Here is an 18,646-nt window from a genome sequence, read left to right on the forward strand (position 1 = left end):
ACACCCTTTTTGAACTTGGCCACAGTAACTTCTTGCAAGATACATCCATGACGGCAAGAGAAACAAAAGCAAAAATGAACTATTGGGACTTCATCAAGATAAGAAGCTTTTGCACAGCAAAGGATACAGTCAACAAAACTAAAAGGCAACCTACAGAATGGGAGAAGATATTTGCAAATGACATATCAGATAAAGGACTAGTATCCAAGATCTATAAAGAACTTATTAAACTCAACAGCAAAGAAACAAACAATCCAATCCTGAAGTGGGCAAAAGACATGAACAGAAATCTCACAGAGGAAGACATAGACATGGCCAATAAGCACATAAGAAGATGTTCCGCATCACTTGCCATCAGGGAAATACAAATCAAAACCACAATGAGATACCACCTGCTCATTTTTAAATCAGATTATTTTGGTATTGAGTTGTATAGGCTCTTTTTTAAAATAATTTTAAAAAATTATTTATTTACTCATGAGGGACGCAGAGAGAGGCAGAGACATAGGCAGAGGGAGAATCAGGATTTCTGTGGGGAGCCTGATGTGGGACTCAATCCCATGACTCCCAGATCATGCCTTGGAGCCAAAGACAGATGCTCAACCACTGAGCCACCCAGGAGTCCCTGTATAAGTTCTTTATATATTTGGATATTAACCTCTTATTGGATATGTCATTTGCAAATATCTTCTCTCATTCACTAGGTTTGATTTTTGTTTTGTTGATGGTTTCCTTTGCTGTACAAATGCTTTTATTTTGGTGTTGACTTATTTATCTTATAACTGAAAGTTTGAACCTCTTAATCCCCTTCACTTCTTTCACCCATACCTCCATCCCCACCTTTGCTCTGGCAACTACCAGTTTGTTCTGTGTATTTAAGAGTCTGTTTTTTGTTTTGTTTTTTAAGATTCTGTATGTAAGTGAAATCATATGGTATTTGTCTTTCTCTCTTTGCCTTATTTCACTTAGTGTAATAATACCCTCTAGGTCAATCCATGTTGTTGGCAAGATTTTATTCTTATCAGCTGTCATCTTATTATAAATACTTGGGGTATATATGTGTCTTTTTCTTTTTTTTTTTTTTAAATAATCTTTTTCTTTTTAATTTTTATTTATTTATGATAGTCACAAAGAGAGAGAGAGGCGCAGAGACACAGGCAGAGGGAGAAGCAGGCTCCATGCGCCAGGAGCCCGATGTGGGATTCGATCCCGGGTCTCCAGGATCGCGCCCTGGGCCAAAGGCAGACGCCAAACCGCTGCACCACCCAGGGATCCCATATGTGTCTTTTTCTATGTGTCTTTCTCAGAGTTGGATTGATAGAATTTTTTATGCTTTTTTTTCCTGTCATGAGTTGAGTGTTAGGATGGGCATAGTTCATGGGCATAGTCCACAAGTATGTTCTTTTATTAGCGCTGTAGCCTCTTGCTATGGTGTTGACGTTGGAAACCGTGTTTTTCTGCAAGTGGCAACAGTACACTTTATGAAGTCCAAAGATGGGGGTCCTGCTTGGACTTCCCTTAGGTTTGTGAGCTTGAGAGAGGCTCTTAATTTCACTCTGCTCATCTGGAAAGAAATTGTAATACTTGGTGATATCTTATCCACCAGGATGGTTCAAAATGAAAAATAAAGGCAAAACCATATTAAGTGCTAGGAGGATATATAGCAGCCAGAACTCCCATGCCCTGCTGGTGGGAGTGTATATTGTGTTAGCCACTTTGGAAAACTGTATCATCTACTGAAGCTGAACATCTACTTACCTACCTTATGACCTAGCAAGTCTACTCCAAGGTATCCACTCTACTGAAAGGCATACAGATGTGTAGCAAATGGCATGCTCAAGAATATTTAGAACACCATCTGTACCAGCCCAAATGGACAATCCTAGTGTCTATCAGCTGTAGAATGGACAAATACAGTTGGTAAACTCTCACAGTGGACAGCTGTAGTCAGTAAGAGTTAATAACAATTTGATGAAAAATCAGGATGAATTTCACAGATACAGTTTCATTCAGACACAAAGATTACATACTATATGATCCCATTCATATAAAGTTTAAACAGAACTAATCTATGCTGTTAGAAATCATAATAGTGGCTACACTTGGGGGGCAGGTAGTGGTAGAAGGGAGTGCAGTGGGTTTCTGGGGTGTGCTGGCGATGATGTTCTGTCTCCATCTGGGTGGGTGCTGGTCACATGGATGTATTCACTCTGAGAATTCTTTGACCTGTACACTTATATTGTGTGCACTTTTCTGTACATATGTTACACATCTGTAAAAAGCATATTTAAGTAGGGTCCATGCCCAGTATGGAGCTTGAACTCATAACCCTGAGATCAAGTCGCATGCTTTACTGACAGCCAGGCATGTGCCCCTGTAAAAAGTGTATTTAGATCACTGAAGAAAGGAAGCATATCAATCACGTACTCTTATTAAAACTGCAATAATAAGAATGAAAGTTTTATTATATAGTTGATGAATAATATAATTATTGTAACTTATTTCATCTTTATTACTTTGATCGTTTGTATTTGTTTTATAATGTATGTAACACATTGGTACATGAGAATGTATATTTAATTTACAAATAAATGTATGTATGTTAGAACTGTTGGCTTAATATTTCTCAATTGTTGGTACTGAAGGATCAAAAAGTTTGGTGAGCTGTGGTTCAGGGTCTTAACAAGGGGGTAGCCTGAGCAGAGGCTGGCTGTGGGAAGCAAGTGGGTGAGTGGGTGAGCCTCAGGCAGTTCAGTGGGTGTTCTGTGTTTGGGTTGGTTTCCTTGTGGCTGGAGCATAAAGTGTGAGACACACGAGGTGCTGGTGAAGCTAGAGAGGGAAGCAGGCCAGGCCTCCAGGGGCAGGGGCTGCAGGGAAGCTCTGAAAGGTGAAAGGACAAAAGCAAGGGGCTATCAGAAGAAAGGAGCCGATAGAGGAGGCCAGAGAGGCTAAGGGGATGGGAGGGACAGAGCCACACAGTCCTTATTAGGGGCTGAGAGCCGAGTTTCCAGAAAAAGGGACTAGTGAACCATGTTTAAAGCTAGTAAGAGTGAAATAAGTCAATTGGAGAAAGATAATTATCATATGGTTTCACTCATTTGGCATATAAGGAATAGTGAAAGAGACTATGTAAGGGAAAGGAGGGAAACTGAGTGAGGACAAATTAGAGAGGAAGACAAACCACGAGAGATTCTTAACTCTGGGAAACAGACAAAGGGTTGCAGAAGGGGAGGTGGGTGGGGGGATGGGGTAACCAGGTGACGGGCACTAAGGAGGGCACTTGATGGGATGAGCGCTGGGTGTTAGACTATTTGTTGGCAAATTGAATTTACATAAAATATTTTTAAAAAAGCTATCAAGAGGTGGGGCTGCCTGAGGCTACTAGCCAAAGCAAATTGGGAGGTCTTGGTGGCCTGGGAAGGAGCAGCCCCACTAGTTAGGTGGAGTGTTACCAAGTGGGTAGTAGTGAGTTGGTGCAGAACTAAGGGAGTCGGAGTATTTGATGGAAAGCAGCCTGGAGTTCAAGGGTCAGAGCTCTTTTGAAGACTGGGGAGAACTACAGGTGTTCTCAGGTAGAGGGTAGAACCAAGAGAATGGAAGAGATTGGGGTTGCCAGGGAGGGGGTGCCAAGCCCCAAGCCCAGGTCAGCAGTTGGCAGCTGCCTCTTTCTCAGAGATGGGAGCAGAGGACCAGGAGAAGATGGAGAAACATTTAGATAAAGGGAGGGATCTGAGAGAGTTGAAGTCAACTTTCTTCAGTGAAGGAGGTGATGCAGCCGCCCACTGGGGTGTGTAGTTAGATGTGGAGGTGTGGGGAGAAAGGGTGCTTTGAAGGAGCGAAACCCGCGACATGGGGTGGGGGTGGGGGTGGGGCCTTTGCAGGCACCCTGTGCAGGATGCTTATCTGTGTCAGCAGGTCTTTGAGAGGCTGCCTCCAAGCCAGGGAATGTCAGGTGCTCCCTCCCTGGTGTGCTCCGAGCGTAGGGGTGTTTGTTTCTGGGCACGCCTGAGTTCCTTTCCTGCTGGATAGTGCCTGATGCCACGGCTTCTACTTTGGGACTGCCAGAATGCATTTCCCTATGGAGTCAGTGCTTTCTCTGGGGTTGATTCCTCAGGCAGACCCTCACGGGCTTACCACAGCATGTATCTAAAGCATTCTGGGAAAGAAGAATAGTGACCGAAGAAGTTTAAGTTGATTTTGATCCACTTAGGACAGGCATTGCTATCTGGTAGGCTAATGGTGATATCAGATATTGGTCTGTGAGAAAAATATTTGACATTTCAAAGAACAGATTGAACTCAGATCTTACAGTGCTAAAGTTGGGTCTGACCTTGCTTTGAAAAACAAATCTTACCATATTGAAGCACTGATGTAAATGGAGTTATTCTTCCTACTTTTACAGTGGCTACTGTGTGCAAAGAGACGTGCTGGGATGGTATATCCTATTGACCTGGGATTATGAAGCCCGTCATGTATTCCTGGTAAGTTGGCTTATGGACCTGAGCAAGATGTGCTTGCATGAGCATAGGGCCGTGATGTGCAGCCACTGACTGGTGCATGCAGGTACGGGGTGGTCTGGGTGGTGGTGCAGCCAGAGAAACTTGACTGTTAAATGGTATCTGCAGGGCTGAGGAGCTACTGGGTAGCTTTCAGGGCATGAGGCATGCTCAGGAAGCCATGTGTGCAGAGAGTGTTTTAGGGGTTCCTTTGCCAGTTTAAATTCTGAGGTTTTCTCTGTTGGTCTTATGTGAAAGGTCTTCCCTTTCTTCCTCCACCTCCTTGTGCAAAACCTCTTGTTGCTGCCCTGTTGTGCTGTCACCCCTTTGCTTCCACTGGTCAGAAGAAAGAGGTTCTATATCTGACTCCCTAAGAGCTGGGATGACCTCCTTTCTCTCAGCCTCAGCCAGGTCCCTGTCCCTCCCCCAGACCACTGTCCTCTCTTTCCAGTTCAGTACCTACCACTTTTGGCTGTCCTTGCCTCAGACCCTCCCTTCAACAGAAAGGCCAGCTCTTGTGCCAGGTGCTTGGCCGTGGGAAGAAGACTGAAGGCATAGGAAGACAAGTAAGATGCGGTCATTGTCTTCAAGATACTTCATTCTACAGGGCACCTCCTGCCACCCACTTCCACTGCCTACCCCCATTCTTGCTCCCTGAGATTGTGCCCCTCCTACCTGGGACCTCTTCTGAGAAGGTTTTTCTGCACTCCCCAGCTGCTGGAGCTCTTATTTTATTTTATTTTATTTTATTTTATTTTATTTTATTTTATTTTATTTTATTATTTTATTTATTTTTAAAAAGATTTATTTAGTTGTTAGAGTGCGCACCTGTGCAAGAGCCAAGTTCGAGGAGGGGCAGAGAGAGGGAGAAGTAGGCTCCCTTCAGTGCAGAGCCTGACGTGGGGCTTGGTCCCACCTGAGATCATGACCTGAGCCAAAGGCAGACGTCTACTTAACTGACTGAGCCACCCAACGGCCCTGCTCTCCTTCCTTTTAAACCCTTGTGACACATGTTTTAGCTTCCTCGTGGCCCTGGCTACATTCTGCATTGCGTCTTGTTTTTGGGGTGTACCCTGTACCACCTACCTTAACTCCTTGACTAGACTTTAAGCTCTTCTAAGGCAGGGGTTGTTTCTTGCTCATTATTGTATCCTGGGCAGTGCCTTGCTTAGTACCTTATACACAGTAGGTGCTCAATAATTGTTATTAGACTGAAACCAACTTGGATTCTCTTATGGCTCTCAGCGTCTATCCTCTTTGTAGCCATGGTCCTCAGGTCTTGAGATAATGGAAAAGAATAAAAGGGGGAGAGGCAGAGAGTGTTTGCCTGAAAGAATCCTCAGAGATTCTGTTCAGGTAGGAGCAGTCACAACAGTGGTAAAAGCTGAAATATTACAATATTTCAGATTCTTCTAGTAGCCTTACCCTTCTGTCAACCCAGTGTCACAAAAGAGGCAGAAAGTAAAGTCTCTGATGCTTTCCTACCAGGGATTCAGTCTTCTTTGATGTTGCATAATTAACTACAAGACAAGTAATTCATATAGTGCTTAGACAAAACACCTTCCCTGAAGCTTACCCACTGGTGGGATTAATTCCCCTAAGGAGGATGCTGGAGACAACTCCTGGTATAGAGGTAGGAGTGTATGACAGAACAGACTCAGAGAAAGTGATTTCCCTGACATTGCACAACAATTAGTGGCAGAACTGAGATTGGGCTCTCAGTCAATCTTGTTCTAGAAATGGAGCTCCTCTTTAGTCTGTGCTTTTGGGTCTGATGAGAACTGGCTTTCAGGATGAGGTATCTGGCTAGCTCAGGCGGAAGAACACTTGACTGTTGATCTCAGAATTAATCGTGAGTTTGAGCCTCATGCTGGATGTAGAGATTACTTAAGAATAAATAAATAAACTTAAAAAATTAAAAGAAAAAAGACTACAAAAAAAAGAACTGGATTTCAGGAGAGTAGGCTATGGCTGCCTACTTGCTGTTCATGGGACATCTGGGCAGAATTGCTCAGATGTAATAGAATCTGAGATTCTATTACAACTGTGATAGAAACAGTAGAGGGAAATTTCAGTGAACTGAAGAAAAACATGATTGTTCAAATTCAGTGGATTCATCCAGTTCACACTAAAGCCAACACTTACCTCTGTTTTCTTGTAAAATTCTTAGACTCCAAGAAGAAAGAGAAAAATCTTAAAATTTTGTAAGAAGAAAGGAGGTTCTCAAAGGAAAGAGAATTAGAATCTTATTGGGCTTCCCATATGTGACCCTGGAGGCAGGAAGGCAGTGGACCCGTACCTGCAGACTGTTCAAGGGAGAGGGGCCATGGTCCTCTGTATATGCAGCCAAGATGCCACTCATAGGTTATTGCAAAAGAAAGGCATTTCAGACACATGAAGGCATAAGTCATACAGTATGTCTTCAGGTGTGTAGCTGAGAAAATGTGCGGTAGAGTTCTCCAGTGGAAGGATGGTGAGAGCAGGGCTGAGATGATGAGGCTGGGCAAGAGTGCAGGAAGCAGTGGGGAGTAGTGTACCTGTCAGCGCATGTGGTTTAATCTCAGTGGCTATTGCTGTTCTGAGGTGCTTTTTATTGTGCTAAGTTACTGACGATAGAGAGGGACTGCTGTATGGAAAAACATAATAGGCTGAACATAAAAATTCTAAACTACCCTTGCAAAACCTAAGGCTTTGTGAGAAGGGAGGAGAGAGTAGGGAAATAAGTGGTCACTCAAATAAACAGAGCAAATGAAACATAGAGGCATGGTCGTTCACTTGTGTTCTGGAAGGAAAAGTGTCCAGTTTTGACTTTTGGGGATCAGAAGATATATTAGGACTAGATTTGGTTATGTATAGTAGACAACCCCTGCATAACAATGGCTTACACAAGAAAGGTTTATATGTTTTCATCTCATGAAAAAGTAAAGAGGTGGACAGTCTAGGACTGGTACAGTGGAATCAGAGTCATCTCAGACCCAGGTTCCTTATATCTTGCTGCTCTTCCATCCATGGCAGATTGCCTCCTGATTCAAGATGTCTGCTTGAGGTCCAGTCATCACATCTGCATTCCAGGAGACAGAGGGGGGGAAGGGGGTATACCCTTTCCCATCCAGACACTTCTCAAAAGTCTCACACAGCACTAGTATTTACACCTCATTGAGTAGAGCTTAGCCACACTGAGCTTCAAGGAAACATAGGGTGTGCTTAGCTAAAAATAGGAGTTCTCATGCAAAAGGAGAAAGGAGGAAAGAAAGAAATTGAGATCTCTGCCTCAGAAGATAATCACTAGCAGAATGTAAATTAAAACAAGTTTTCTTTTTTACCTTTTTAATTGGCAAAAAGTTACAAAGATTGATAAAACCAGCCGTACAGTAAATGGGGAAGTTGGTCCTCTTACATTGCTGGTGGGAGTATAAATTGTCCTAACTTTTGGGGGAACATAATCTGAAAATATCTGGTAAAAATTAAAATATCCCTAATCAGGAAACTCATCAGTGCACTTCTAGGAGCCTGTCCTGCAGGAATAAAGCACCAATGCAAAAATCAATACAAAGCTGTTTTCTGCACCACTGTTTGTATTGACAAAAAGGTGGGAGGAATGGAAGCACCTATCAGCGATAGATTAGGCAGTGATTACAAAGGAGCCAGCTTTCTCTCTTTTGACCCGGGAGAAGGCCACAACCTGTTGTAGGTTTCAAAGATAAATTGCATAATAATGTCTCTAGCAGGTGTTGCAAACTGGTGGCCCATGGTGGCACTTAACACTGTGTGCTGGGCACAGTGCTTTACACAGTGAATTGACTCTCTTTTCACAATGAAGTCATAAGGTTGGTACTATCCATTTACCTATTTTCAGAGGAGGAAATTGAAGCACAGAGAGACTAAATAACTTTCTTGTGGTCACCCAGCCAATACATGCTGGGCCCACAATGTGACTAGGCCTCCAGAATCTGAACTTTCATCAACTCTGCCACCCAGCCCAAGGAGCACTCTCTAGTCTCCCTCTTGGTTGCTTTGTACAGCCAGTTCAGTGCTTTACAAGTGTTCAAAATGGAAAGCTCTAAGTGGTGTACTTAGTTGCAGGCCCTGTGTGTCCTTATCTTGTTATTCCTGCAGCTTCACCAGTGACATGATCTGCCTGGGCTCCGCAGGCCCTTGATGGTATGACTTTGGGTTCTGGTGTGAGTCCCACTTAGTTATGTGTATTTATGTTGCTTGGCAGAAAGGCTCAGGAATACACCTTGCTGCTCGCTGTGATTACCTTTGGTGGCTAGAACCAGGAGGGTGGTCGGGAGAGGGTGTGTTGATGGCTTTTATTTGTACATCGTATTGGGTTTGACTTTTTAAAAAATATTTTATTTATTCATTAGAATACACAGAGAGGAGAGAGAGAGAGAGAGAGAGAGAGGCAGAAACACAGGCAGAGGGAGAAGCAGGCTCCATGCAGGGAGCCTGATGTGGGACTTGATCCTGGGTCTCCAGGATCACGCCCTGGGCTGAAGGCGGCGCTAAACCGCTGAGCCACCTGGGCTGCCTGGGTTTGACTTCTAACAACAGGGATCTGTTGCTTTTGTAGTTTTAGCAGGAAGTCCAATAAAGTACAATTTAAAAAGAATTGTTCCAACTCTGTGAAGAAAGTCCATGGTATTTTTTTTTAAGATTTTATTTATTTGTGCTCGCTTCGGCAGCACATATACTAAAATTGGAACGATACAGAGAAGATTAGCATGGCCCCTGCACAAGGATGACACGCAAATTCGTGAAGCGTTCCATATTTAAAAAAAAAAAAAAAAAAAGAAAAAGATTTTATTTATTTATTCATGACAGACACACACAGAGAAAGAGAGAGAGAGAGAGGGAGAGAGAGGGAGAGAGAGGCAGAGACACAGGTAGAAAGAGAAGCAGGCTCCGTGCAGGGAGACTGACGTGGGACTCGATTCCAGGTCTCCAGGATCACACCCCGGGCTGAAGGCAGCGCTAAACCGTTAGGCCACAAGGGCTTCCCTAGTCCATGGTATTTTGATAGGGATTGCATTAAATGTGTAAATTGGTCTGCACAGCATTGACATTTTCACAATGTTAATTCTTCCAATCCATGAGCATGGAATATTTTTCCATCTCTTTGTGTCTTCCTCAATTCCTTTCAGAAGTGTTCTGTAGTTTTTAGGGTATAGATCCTTTACCTCTTTGGTTAGGTTTATTCCTAGGTATCTTATGCTTTTGGGTGCACTTATAAATGGGATTGACTCCTTAATTTCTCTTTCTTCAGTCTCATTGTTAGTGTATAGAAATGTCACTGATTTCTGGGCATTGATTTTGTATCCTGCCACACTGCCGAATTGCTGTATGAGTTCTAGCAATCTTGGGGTGGAGTCTTTTGGGTTTTCTATGTGTAACTGTACCTTCCTTTCTGTCACTTGTTTGTTTCTTCCTCTAAAAAGATTTTATTTATTCATGAAAGACACAGAGAGAGAGGCACATAGGCGGAGGGAGAAGCAGGTTCTCTGTGGGGAGCCCGATGTGGGACTCGATCCCATGACCTCGGGATCACACACTGAACCAAAGGCAGATGCTCAGCCGCTGAGCCACCCAGGTGCCCCCTGTCACTTCTTTTTTTTTTTTTTTTTTTTCCACATGTTTCTTTTGAGATTGTCTTTATACATCACTGCTTAAGCAAGGAGACCTGAGTTTTCCTTTCTGTAGGATGCAGGTTCACCCAGGCCATCAGTTGTAACATCTGACACCTTCTGACTTTTGAACATTTTATTCTGGAAGGTAGACATAGACAACAGGACAAAGGTTGCTCAGGAACCTCTGGGTTTGTGAGCCATGGAAGCCACGGGCTGGCTCCTGACGCAGCTCGCATGATCCTCCTACTGGATGTCTTGGAGAGGCAGCTGAGTGTTGCTCTCAGGACATGATTCAGGACAACTGTGACAAATGCCGTGGAAGAGAAGTGTGGGTGTTATCAAAGCCTGTAGGAGAAAGACATAACAGAGGGGGTCACAGAAGGGTTCCTGGAGGAAGTAAAATCTAAGGTAAGAACAGAGCAGGAAGGAACCAGGAGAGGAGGAAGGGGGAGGATGCTTTCATGGCCCCTGTTTACACCTGGCTATGAGAGACTGCAGGATAGGCAGAGCCACTGGTGAGCTCCAGAAACATTTTGGCAGCAGTTCTTGTCTATATATTTCTCCTTTCTTGACTGGGAGCCACTTCCAAGGGGCTGGCAAAGGGACTGCACACACTCCACACAGAGCCTTTTCCTCTACAGGCAGGGCCTATGGTTCTTGAGGGTTTGGTACCTCTGAGCCCCTTCTTTGCTTCCCCTGTGGGGACCAAGCCCTGACCACTTGAGAGTGGGAGGCACGAGGAAGGAATCGAGTGAGGAAGCACACCGAAAGCAGGGACAGCAAGGATAAGATGCAACATTCAGATGGGAGCCTGGAAGGGATTGTTAAGGCAAGTCTTATCTGCTTTTAATTGAGGCTACTCCCAGGAGGTAGCGTCTACCTGGGTCCTGCCTGAGCTGAGCCTGAGCCCAGAGTTTCTGTCCCTCCACCCCCCCACCTCAAGTATCAACCCCAAGCATTCATACCACTTCCCCTTCCTCCTCTCCCCACACCACCCCCTGCCCCCATGCTGCAGGGGTGCTTGTGCCTACCGGGGGGGCCTTCTCTCCTTGAAGTCCTTTTGTGCAGTCCTTGAGCCTTTTGGGGGACAGCAGAACCAGGTGGCTGGGGGTGCTATTGGGGTGGCTTAAGTATTGCAGTCTTCTTTTGATCTTGCCCCTTTTCACGGTAGGCTGGGGGAATAGTTCATCCATTTTTATTGAGAACACAGCTGACCACTGGGTACTGTGCTGGGAGTTGAGAACTTTGTGTGCTGGGTGCTGTAACAATACTTATCCCACAGAGATAAGGGACACCTCAGCTCAAGGCCTTAATACTTCTGGAGCCCTGGGACGAGTGCCTGGCACCCACCAGTGCTCCTGAGTGGGCTGGTGCTGGTAGTGCTCCCAATAGCCACGTGAGGTAGACACAGAGGGAGAATTGAAGCTTAGAGAGGTGCTTGCCTGCTGTCATGTAGGTGGTTGGTGGCAGAGCTGCATTCAGATCTGGCACATTGGACTTGGAGGTGCCATCTCTGGTGGTGAATGAGATAGCTGTGACTCACCTGACAGACCTTGTGGTCGAGCGGGGAGATGCCCAGGGAAAGCACAATTCCCTGTCAGGGTGACAGGTGTTGTGGCAGGCTAAGTGGAGGGCACACAGAGGAAGGACCCTCCATAGACTGAGGACCAGAAGCACGGCGAAGGGGCAGGTTTCCCAGGCAGAGTCCTCAGTGTGATCAGTGTCACCTCCCCGTCACTTGGCGGTTATCTCTGTCTCTTCTGGGCTTTGGTGAAGAGGCAGTAGCTTAGTGGTCTGTGTGCATGCTCACTTAGTGGTTAATCATTGAGGGCAGGTATGTGGCCGCTCATCCCTGCCAGACTCTTGAGACCTTGTCCCTTAGACCCTCCCACCGGGAAGACCTCTCCTCTTCTTCCACAGACCGAGTGACCTGAAGTTATCACTATGGATTCCCCAACTTTCTTGGGGACACATGTGCAGATGGCCTGGTTTTATGGATCTGTGCTACCCAACCCACCTCTCCACTTCTGTCCCTCGAGAACATTTGGCGGTCCCATAGGACTGTTCTCTTGCAGTTACACATAAATGAATGAAGCATTATGGCACTGGGGTTGACAATCCAATCCAAGCTAAATAAATCCCACCATGACCCTGGTAGCCCAACAAGTCAAACTGTATTTGTGCTGCCCATTTTCCTTCTACCCTGTCTACAGGACAGGTGGGATTTTGTACAGTTGTGCCCCTTGCCTCTTTTTTCCTTGACATGTTTGGAAGTGGCCACCAGGTGGAGCCAAAGCACCAAGCACCGGACTCTGCCCTCCTATGTCTGAAATACCTGGCTGTGAGCCATCTCCAAGAGCTGGTCTGTGCAAGTTCACTTTCAGTTTTCTCCCCAAATGCTGTGTTGCTCACAGCATTATTTTATCATTTATTTTAAAATATTTTATCCTTTTTTTTTTTAATTTATGATAGTCACACAGAGAGAGAGAGAGAGAGGCAGAGACATAGGCAGAGGGAGAAGCAGGCTTCATGCAGGCTCCATGCACCAGGAGCCTGACGTGGGATTCGATCCCGGGTCTCCAGGATCACGCCCTGGGCCAAAGGCAGGTGCCAAACTGCTGCGCCACCCAGGGATCCCTATCATTTATTTTAAAATAAATTGAACAATCCTGATGTGTACAAAAAGTAGAAAGTGAAAGTGCAGTAGACTTTTAAGACATTAATAGTGGAGTGTGCATCTTACTTGTATGTGTGTGTCCACAGGAGTGTGTAAATGTCAGAAAACATGTCCAGATGTCACTTTCTCAGCACTTGTCAGACTCGCCTGTTTAAGATCGTGATCTGTTTTTCCCCCTCTGCCTAGCACCTAGCCCTGTTTTACCTTTTTCCTCTCCCTGACACTCTGTATCTTTCACTGCATGCTTTATTTATTGTCTGCTGCCTCCCCTAGAACTACTGAGGGACATCCAGCTTTTTCTCCACTGCTCTACGTGCAGCACCTAGAATGGTACCTGACACATACTGTCAGTAAATACTTGCCGAATGAATTACTAAGGGTGGTGGCTGTGTCCTGAGTCGGTGGACACTTTCTCTGCCCATAGATATTGATCTATCTGGTTGTTTTAACCCACTGCCTTGGGTCCCCTTGAATTGATGTATTCCAACTGCCGGTACTGAAACAGACTGGTGAGGTTTTCTAGAATTTTCTTCCCTTCTTTGAAGGTGGTGGTTGCAGCCAGTGACCTTACTGGATTATACTCTAGTGTTGCCTGTCTGATGATTTTCCTTGCTTTGCTCAGACTCTGGGTGAAGTCCCTCGCAAACAGCATCCCATGTGGTCCTCATGCCCATGAGAAAGGTGCGTCTCTCTTTGCAGGTGATGAGCTGGGGCTTAGAGGACAGGCCCCTGGCCCAGGCAGCTCTCCAGCTGAACGTTGACCTACACTCTTGGGGGAGTTCTTTCCATACTAAGGATCTTACTTCATCCTTTCTCATGTGACATTTCAAATACTCTCTCCCCAGTGTTTTGATGTTCTTACATCTTTTTTCATGATGTCCTTTCTTATACATTTTTAAGTTTTTTTTTTTTTAACTTATTTAAGAGAGAGAGAGTGCGAGCATGCATGAGTAGGGTAAGGGGCAGAGGGAGAAGCAGGCTCCCTGCTAAGCAGGGAGGTTCAATCCTGGGACTCCAGGATCATGACCTGAGCCAAAGGCAGACACCCAACCAACTGAGCCACCCAGGTACTCCCAGAGCTTTAATTTTTAATGTAGCTAAATCTGCCAGTGGTTTCTTTTATTTTTCTGGCTTTTGTATCATCCTAGAGAGGAATTCTTCACCTCACACTTATTTAAAAAATAATGATTAGCGTTTCCTCGTATTTTTCCTTCGTAATTTTCCTCATAATTTTCCTCGTAATTTCCTCGTATTAGCGTATTTTTATGGGGGATTTTATGTTTGATTAAATCTATCAAAGTTTTATTCTTATATATGATACTGGGTAATATTTTTTATTTGTATTTTTTATTTTTTTAAAAGTTTTAATTTGAATTCTGATTTGTTTTTTTTTTTTAAGATTTTATTTATGTATTTGTAACAGAGAGGGAGAGAGAGTGCAAGAGTGCATAAGCAGGCAGAGGGAGAGGGAGAAGCAGGCTGACATGGGGCTCGATGCCAGGACCCTGGGATGATGACCTGAACTGAAGGCAGACTCTCACCAACTGAGCCACCCAAGTGCCTCTAAATTCCTAAATTCCAGTTTGTTAACATACAGTATAATACTAATTTCAGGTGTACAATTTAGTGATTCAGCACTTACATAAAAAACCCATTCCTCAGGATCCCTGGGTGGCGCAGCGGGGGATCCCTGGGTGGCGCAGCGGTTTGGCGCCTGCCTTTGGCCCAGGGCGCGATCCTGGAGACCCCGGATCGAATCCCACGTCGGGCTCCTGGTGCGTGGAGCCTGCTTCTCCCTCTGCCTGTCTCTGCCTCTCTCTCTCACTGTGTGCCTATCATAAATAAATAAAAATTAAAAAAACAAAAACAAAAACAAAAAATACCCATTCCTCGCCCCAGGTGCTGTCCTTAATCCCCATCACCACCTATTTCACCAATCTCCCCCTACCCCATTTCCCCCTGCCCTGTGACCATCCATGTGTTCTCTCTAGTTAAAAGTCTATTTCTTGGTTTGCCTCGCTCTCTTTTTCCCTGTGTTCATTTGTTTTTCTTAAGTTATTAGATAAAAATTTTAAACAAATCCTCCCTCCCCTGCTTAAGTGCATAGTAAATTGTTTCATCAACATTTATTACATGATTCATCCTTCCCTGCTATTTGCAATGCCATCTTGACTAGGTATTAAGTCTCACATGTACTTGACCCTATGTTCTGGAATGTGTACTGTCCTGCTAATCCGTTCATCTCTCGACCGTTTCTCCTCATCTGTGGCTTTCTGGCAGAACAGGTCACTTTTCATCAGACTTATTTTTTTTCAAAACTTCTTAGCTTTTAAAAATTATTCTTCCAGATGAAATTTTAAATCAATTTGTTGAATTCCAAATTGAATCCCCTTAGGATTTAGAGTGACCTTGTATTTTATTTATAGATCATTTGGGGAGAATTGATGTCTTTACAATATTGTCTCTTTGCTCAGAGTAGTGAGACGTCTCTCCTTTGATTTGTCTTCTCTTTTGTTAGGAAAATATCATAATTTGCTTCAAATGATTTCTGTACATGTCAAGTTTATTTCTAGGTAATGTTTGGTTAGTAGACTCTCAGGCTGCTGAGTTTTCTAGCTGTCTATTGTTTGGACAGAAGAGACCGTTGATTTTGTGGCCAGATGTCTAACATTCAGAGCTTCTCCTCAGTCCAGTTCCATTTGCTTCAAATCTTCTAGGAATTCTGAATCTTTGGTTTGGTGATGTCATCCTTCCCTGTATTTCAACACTGCAACAGATTTCTTATTATTCTTGTCTTTTCATTTCAACAAGATTTGGAGAAGGGAAGTCAGATGTGTGGACCCAGTTCATTGTCTTGGAGCTTAGATCTGTTTATATGGTTTGATATGAAAATGTCATTTCCTCTCTGTGCTTTGGTACCACCACCCATACCATCCCCTGCAGTGTTCTCCGTGGAATGTGGAATGCTACTTGAAGACAGCCTAGATCCAAGGATGTTCTTCACCTTCCTGCTCCCACCTCACGGGGTGCACTCTTTATTCCTACAGGGCTTTGTTGTGCTGCTGCCCAGGAGGTTTCCCCTCCCCTTCTCCAGCCAGACCTCACCTACTCCCCCTTGCTCTCAGATAACTGCCTTCCCATTTAGCTGGGGGAATGCCAGGTTGTGGGTGTTGAGTCAAGACTCAGTGGTATTTGTCAGGAAGGCCCAAGAGTGTTGTCCAGTTCTTGAACCTGTTCTTCACCTTGATATTTCTAAAGTTCAAGATGATGACAAGGAAAGTGGCAAAGAATTAAATTACCCTCATTGTGAGCCAGCCAGCATCTGTCACAGGGCTTGCTTCTTGAAGCTGGCTGAGGCAAGTGATGAGCTCACTGCCCAGTGGGGCCTCCTACGCCCCCTGAGCATGACCTGTACCTGGGGTCCTTAGTTTCTTCTGGCCAGCAGCAGCGTACAGAAACAGGCCAGGCAGGCACACATAGGGGTGTGTGTGTGAGTTCCATGGGTCTCACAGCAGCAGTGAGGAGAAGAGGTGCCTTGAACAGGTGTGAGACTTTATGGTACTTAGTGATATTCTGAACAGAAGTGGCTGTCAGTGATCTGGACTGGTCCCAGTCAGACCAGTGAATTCCTCTGCCTTTGGCAGGGACTAGGAGGAAGAGAGGGACCCCCTGTTCTTCACAGTAAACTTTCTTCTAGTCCCATCCTCTATCTGCTGTAGGTAACATATGTTTGGCCCACATGTAACAGGTATAAAACGCCTGAACTTCAGCAGCCCAGAGCTGCAACTCTCAATTAATGGTGGGCACAGGAAATGATGAGCCCCTGGCGTTAGGCCTGGTTGTGGAGATTGTGTGTGTGTGTGTGTGTGTGTGTGTGTATGTATGTGTGTTTGTTGGGAGATGGCGGGGGGGGGTGGGTGGGATGTGAGGGCGTAGAATTGCCTTTTTTTTTTTTTTTTAGAATTTCCTTTTAAATTTAACTTTTTATATTGAAATAATTTTAGACTTACAGAAAAGCTGCACAGTAGTACACAGCATTTACATATATCCTTCCCTCAGCTTGTGTGTGAATAGTTTATATAAGCTTAATCCAGTTATTAAATTAATTTAGGTGAGTTAATACAGGTATGACGCTATGAATTGGACTGTCGACTTTTCAGATGCCACCAATTCTTACCCCCCTCCACCATGTTCTTTTTCTGTTCCTGTCTCAATCCAGGATCCCTCCTTGCATCTAGTTGTGGGGCCTCAGTAGTGTCCTCTAGCCTGGGACAGCTCCCTGTCTTGAGAGTCAGGTCAGGTCCTCACTGAAGGAAATTTATTGTTTGGTTCTTGTGCTTCTGCTTCACATTCCTATAGAGTAAAAGCGTCTCATCCTGAGGGAGTTCACCAAGCCCCTGCATACTGGCGTGGATACCCCTGTGCAAATCAGGCTCTCCTGCCTCCCCAGGGCCGCCCTCCTCTAGGTAAGGTCTGAGCAGCAGCCACCATCTTCCCCCATCCTGGGGCGGAGGGGCAGGCAGGGGAAGCAGTTACCACAGTCCTACCCTTCCCAGCTTTCCTGAGATGTACTCTGCCAGATGTCCCTTCTTTCTCTTGCAGTTTTGATATTTTGTTCTCCCTTACTTATTCTGAGCCTCAGAAAGAACATGCTTAGGAGTCACCTCAAGTTCCCAGAAAACCCCAGTCTCCATCTCCCACCTTCTGTGTTCTGCCCAGTAGACTCTGGAAGACTTAGGCATTTGTTGTGCCTTTGTGCACCTGGCTGTCCCTGACTGAGGCCCAGGGCATGCTTGCCATCAGAGCCCCAGGCTGTTCTCACATCTGTCCTGAGTGGTCCTGTGCTAGCTTTTGCCCCTGGCTGACTTTTTTCTCCCCTTTCCACTGCCTGCCTCTGTATGAGGCCACTGGCTGGGAGGGACACGGAGTACCTTCTCTTATCGTTCAGGCATTTCTCTAGGTTCCTTCCGGAGCAAGATTTGGGATGCAGCCTGTTTCTCTCCAGCTGGGTATGCTCTACATACAGAAGAATTTGCCTTCCTTAGTGTATGTATGTCCTGAGAGTTTTTTGATTATTTATTTATTTAAAAGATTTTTTACTTATTCATGAGAGACACAGAGAGAAGGCAGAGACATAGGCAGAGGGAGAAGCAGGTTCCTTGCAGGGAGCCCGATGTGGGACTCGATCCCGGGACTCCAGGATCATGCCCTGAGCCAAAGGCAGATGCTCAACTGCTGAGCCAACCAGGCGTCCCTTGATTGATGTTTTAGTAGGTTCCCTCTGTGTCAAAAATCAACCCTGAGGAGGCAGGGGTGAGACGGGAGAGTATGAGGAGGGTACTACCCTAGAGCAGAGGTTGGGTCGGCTGGACATGGTGGTGATGGTGAGGCCAGGAATGTTCCACAGGGAGGACTGTTTCTGCTATGGCTTCCCAGGGGGACACAGTCTCCCCGTTCGTCAGGTTCTAGGCTATGCTTCCTGCCTTCCCCAGAGCATGTGCTCTTGGTATCTTAAGATGGAGTAAGTGATGATGAGGACTGGGCAGAGTCGGGCCCTGGTTCCCTATCTAGATACCATGATGTCCCATATGCAGAAAGGGGAGAGTCACTATCCAGCTTCTAAGGGTGCTCCCAGGGCTGTTGAGGGGGTCTGGCATGCTCGGGGCAAACCACTCTCATTCTCGCCCTCCCTTTTCCCCCTGTTGCCTGATGCTGCCTTCAAGCCCTCACCCACAGGGATCCCTAGGCCTCTGGTTTCCCTCAAGTCTGCCTCCCCTGCTATGGAGAAATCAGGCCTTGCCTAGTGGCTGCACATGGGGACCTCTCCCCTTTGCCTGTGTTCT

The 18,646-nt window shown here is 45.4% G+C and overlaps 1 protein-coding gene and 1 non-coding gene across 13 annotated transcripts in view; both read left to right on the forward strand.

Moving 5' to 3' along the window:
- The window catches only part of RALGPS1 (Ral GEF with PH domain and SH3 binding motif 1), a 294,614-nt gene that overhangs the window by 21,263 nt on the left and 254,705 nt on the right, over positions 1-18,646 (forward strand). For 10 of the 12 annotated variants that reach the window (XM_072777971.1, XM_072777977.1, XM_072777976.1 and 7 more), the window contains one exon: positions 4,403-4,481. The exons of 1 other annotated variant lie outside the window; for it this stretch is intronic. The gene's annotated coding sequence lies outside the window, so the exon portion shown is untranslated. Of the gene's footprint in view, positions 1-4,402; positions 4,482-17,162; positions 17,270-18,646 lie in introns of those variants that run through there. One more of the 12 variants, XM_072777969.1, reaches the window with a different exon arrangement.
- LOC140607591 (U6 spliceosomal RNA) lies at positions 9,169-9,275 on the forward strand. Its single transcript, XR_012009559.1, has one exon. It is a non-coding gene; the product is annotated as a U6 spliceosomal RNA (small nuclear RNA).

This window comes from Canis lupus, chromosome 16 (assembly GCF_048164855.1).
Source record: "Canis lupus baileyi chromosome 16, mCanLup2.hap1, whole genome shotgun sequence".
Taxonomy (NCBI): domain Eukaryota; kingdom Metazoa; phylum Chordata; class Mammalia; order Carnivora; family Canidae; genus Canis; species Canis lupus.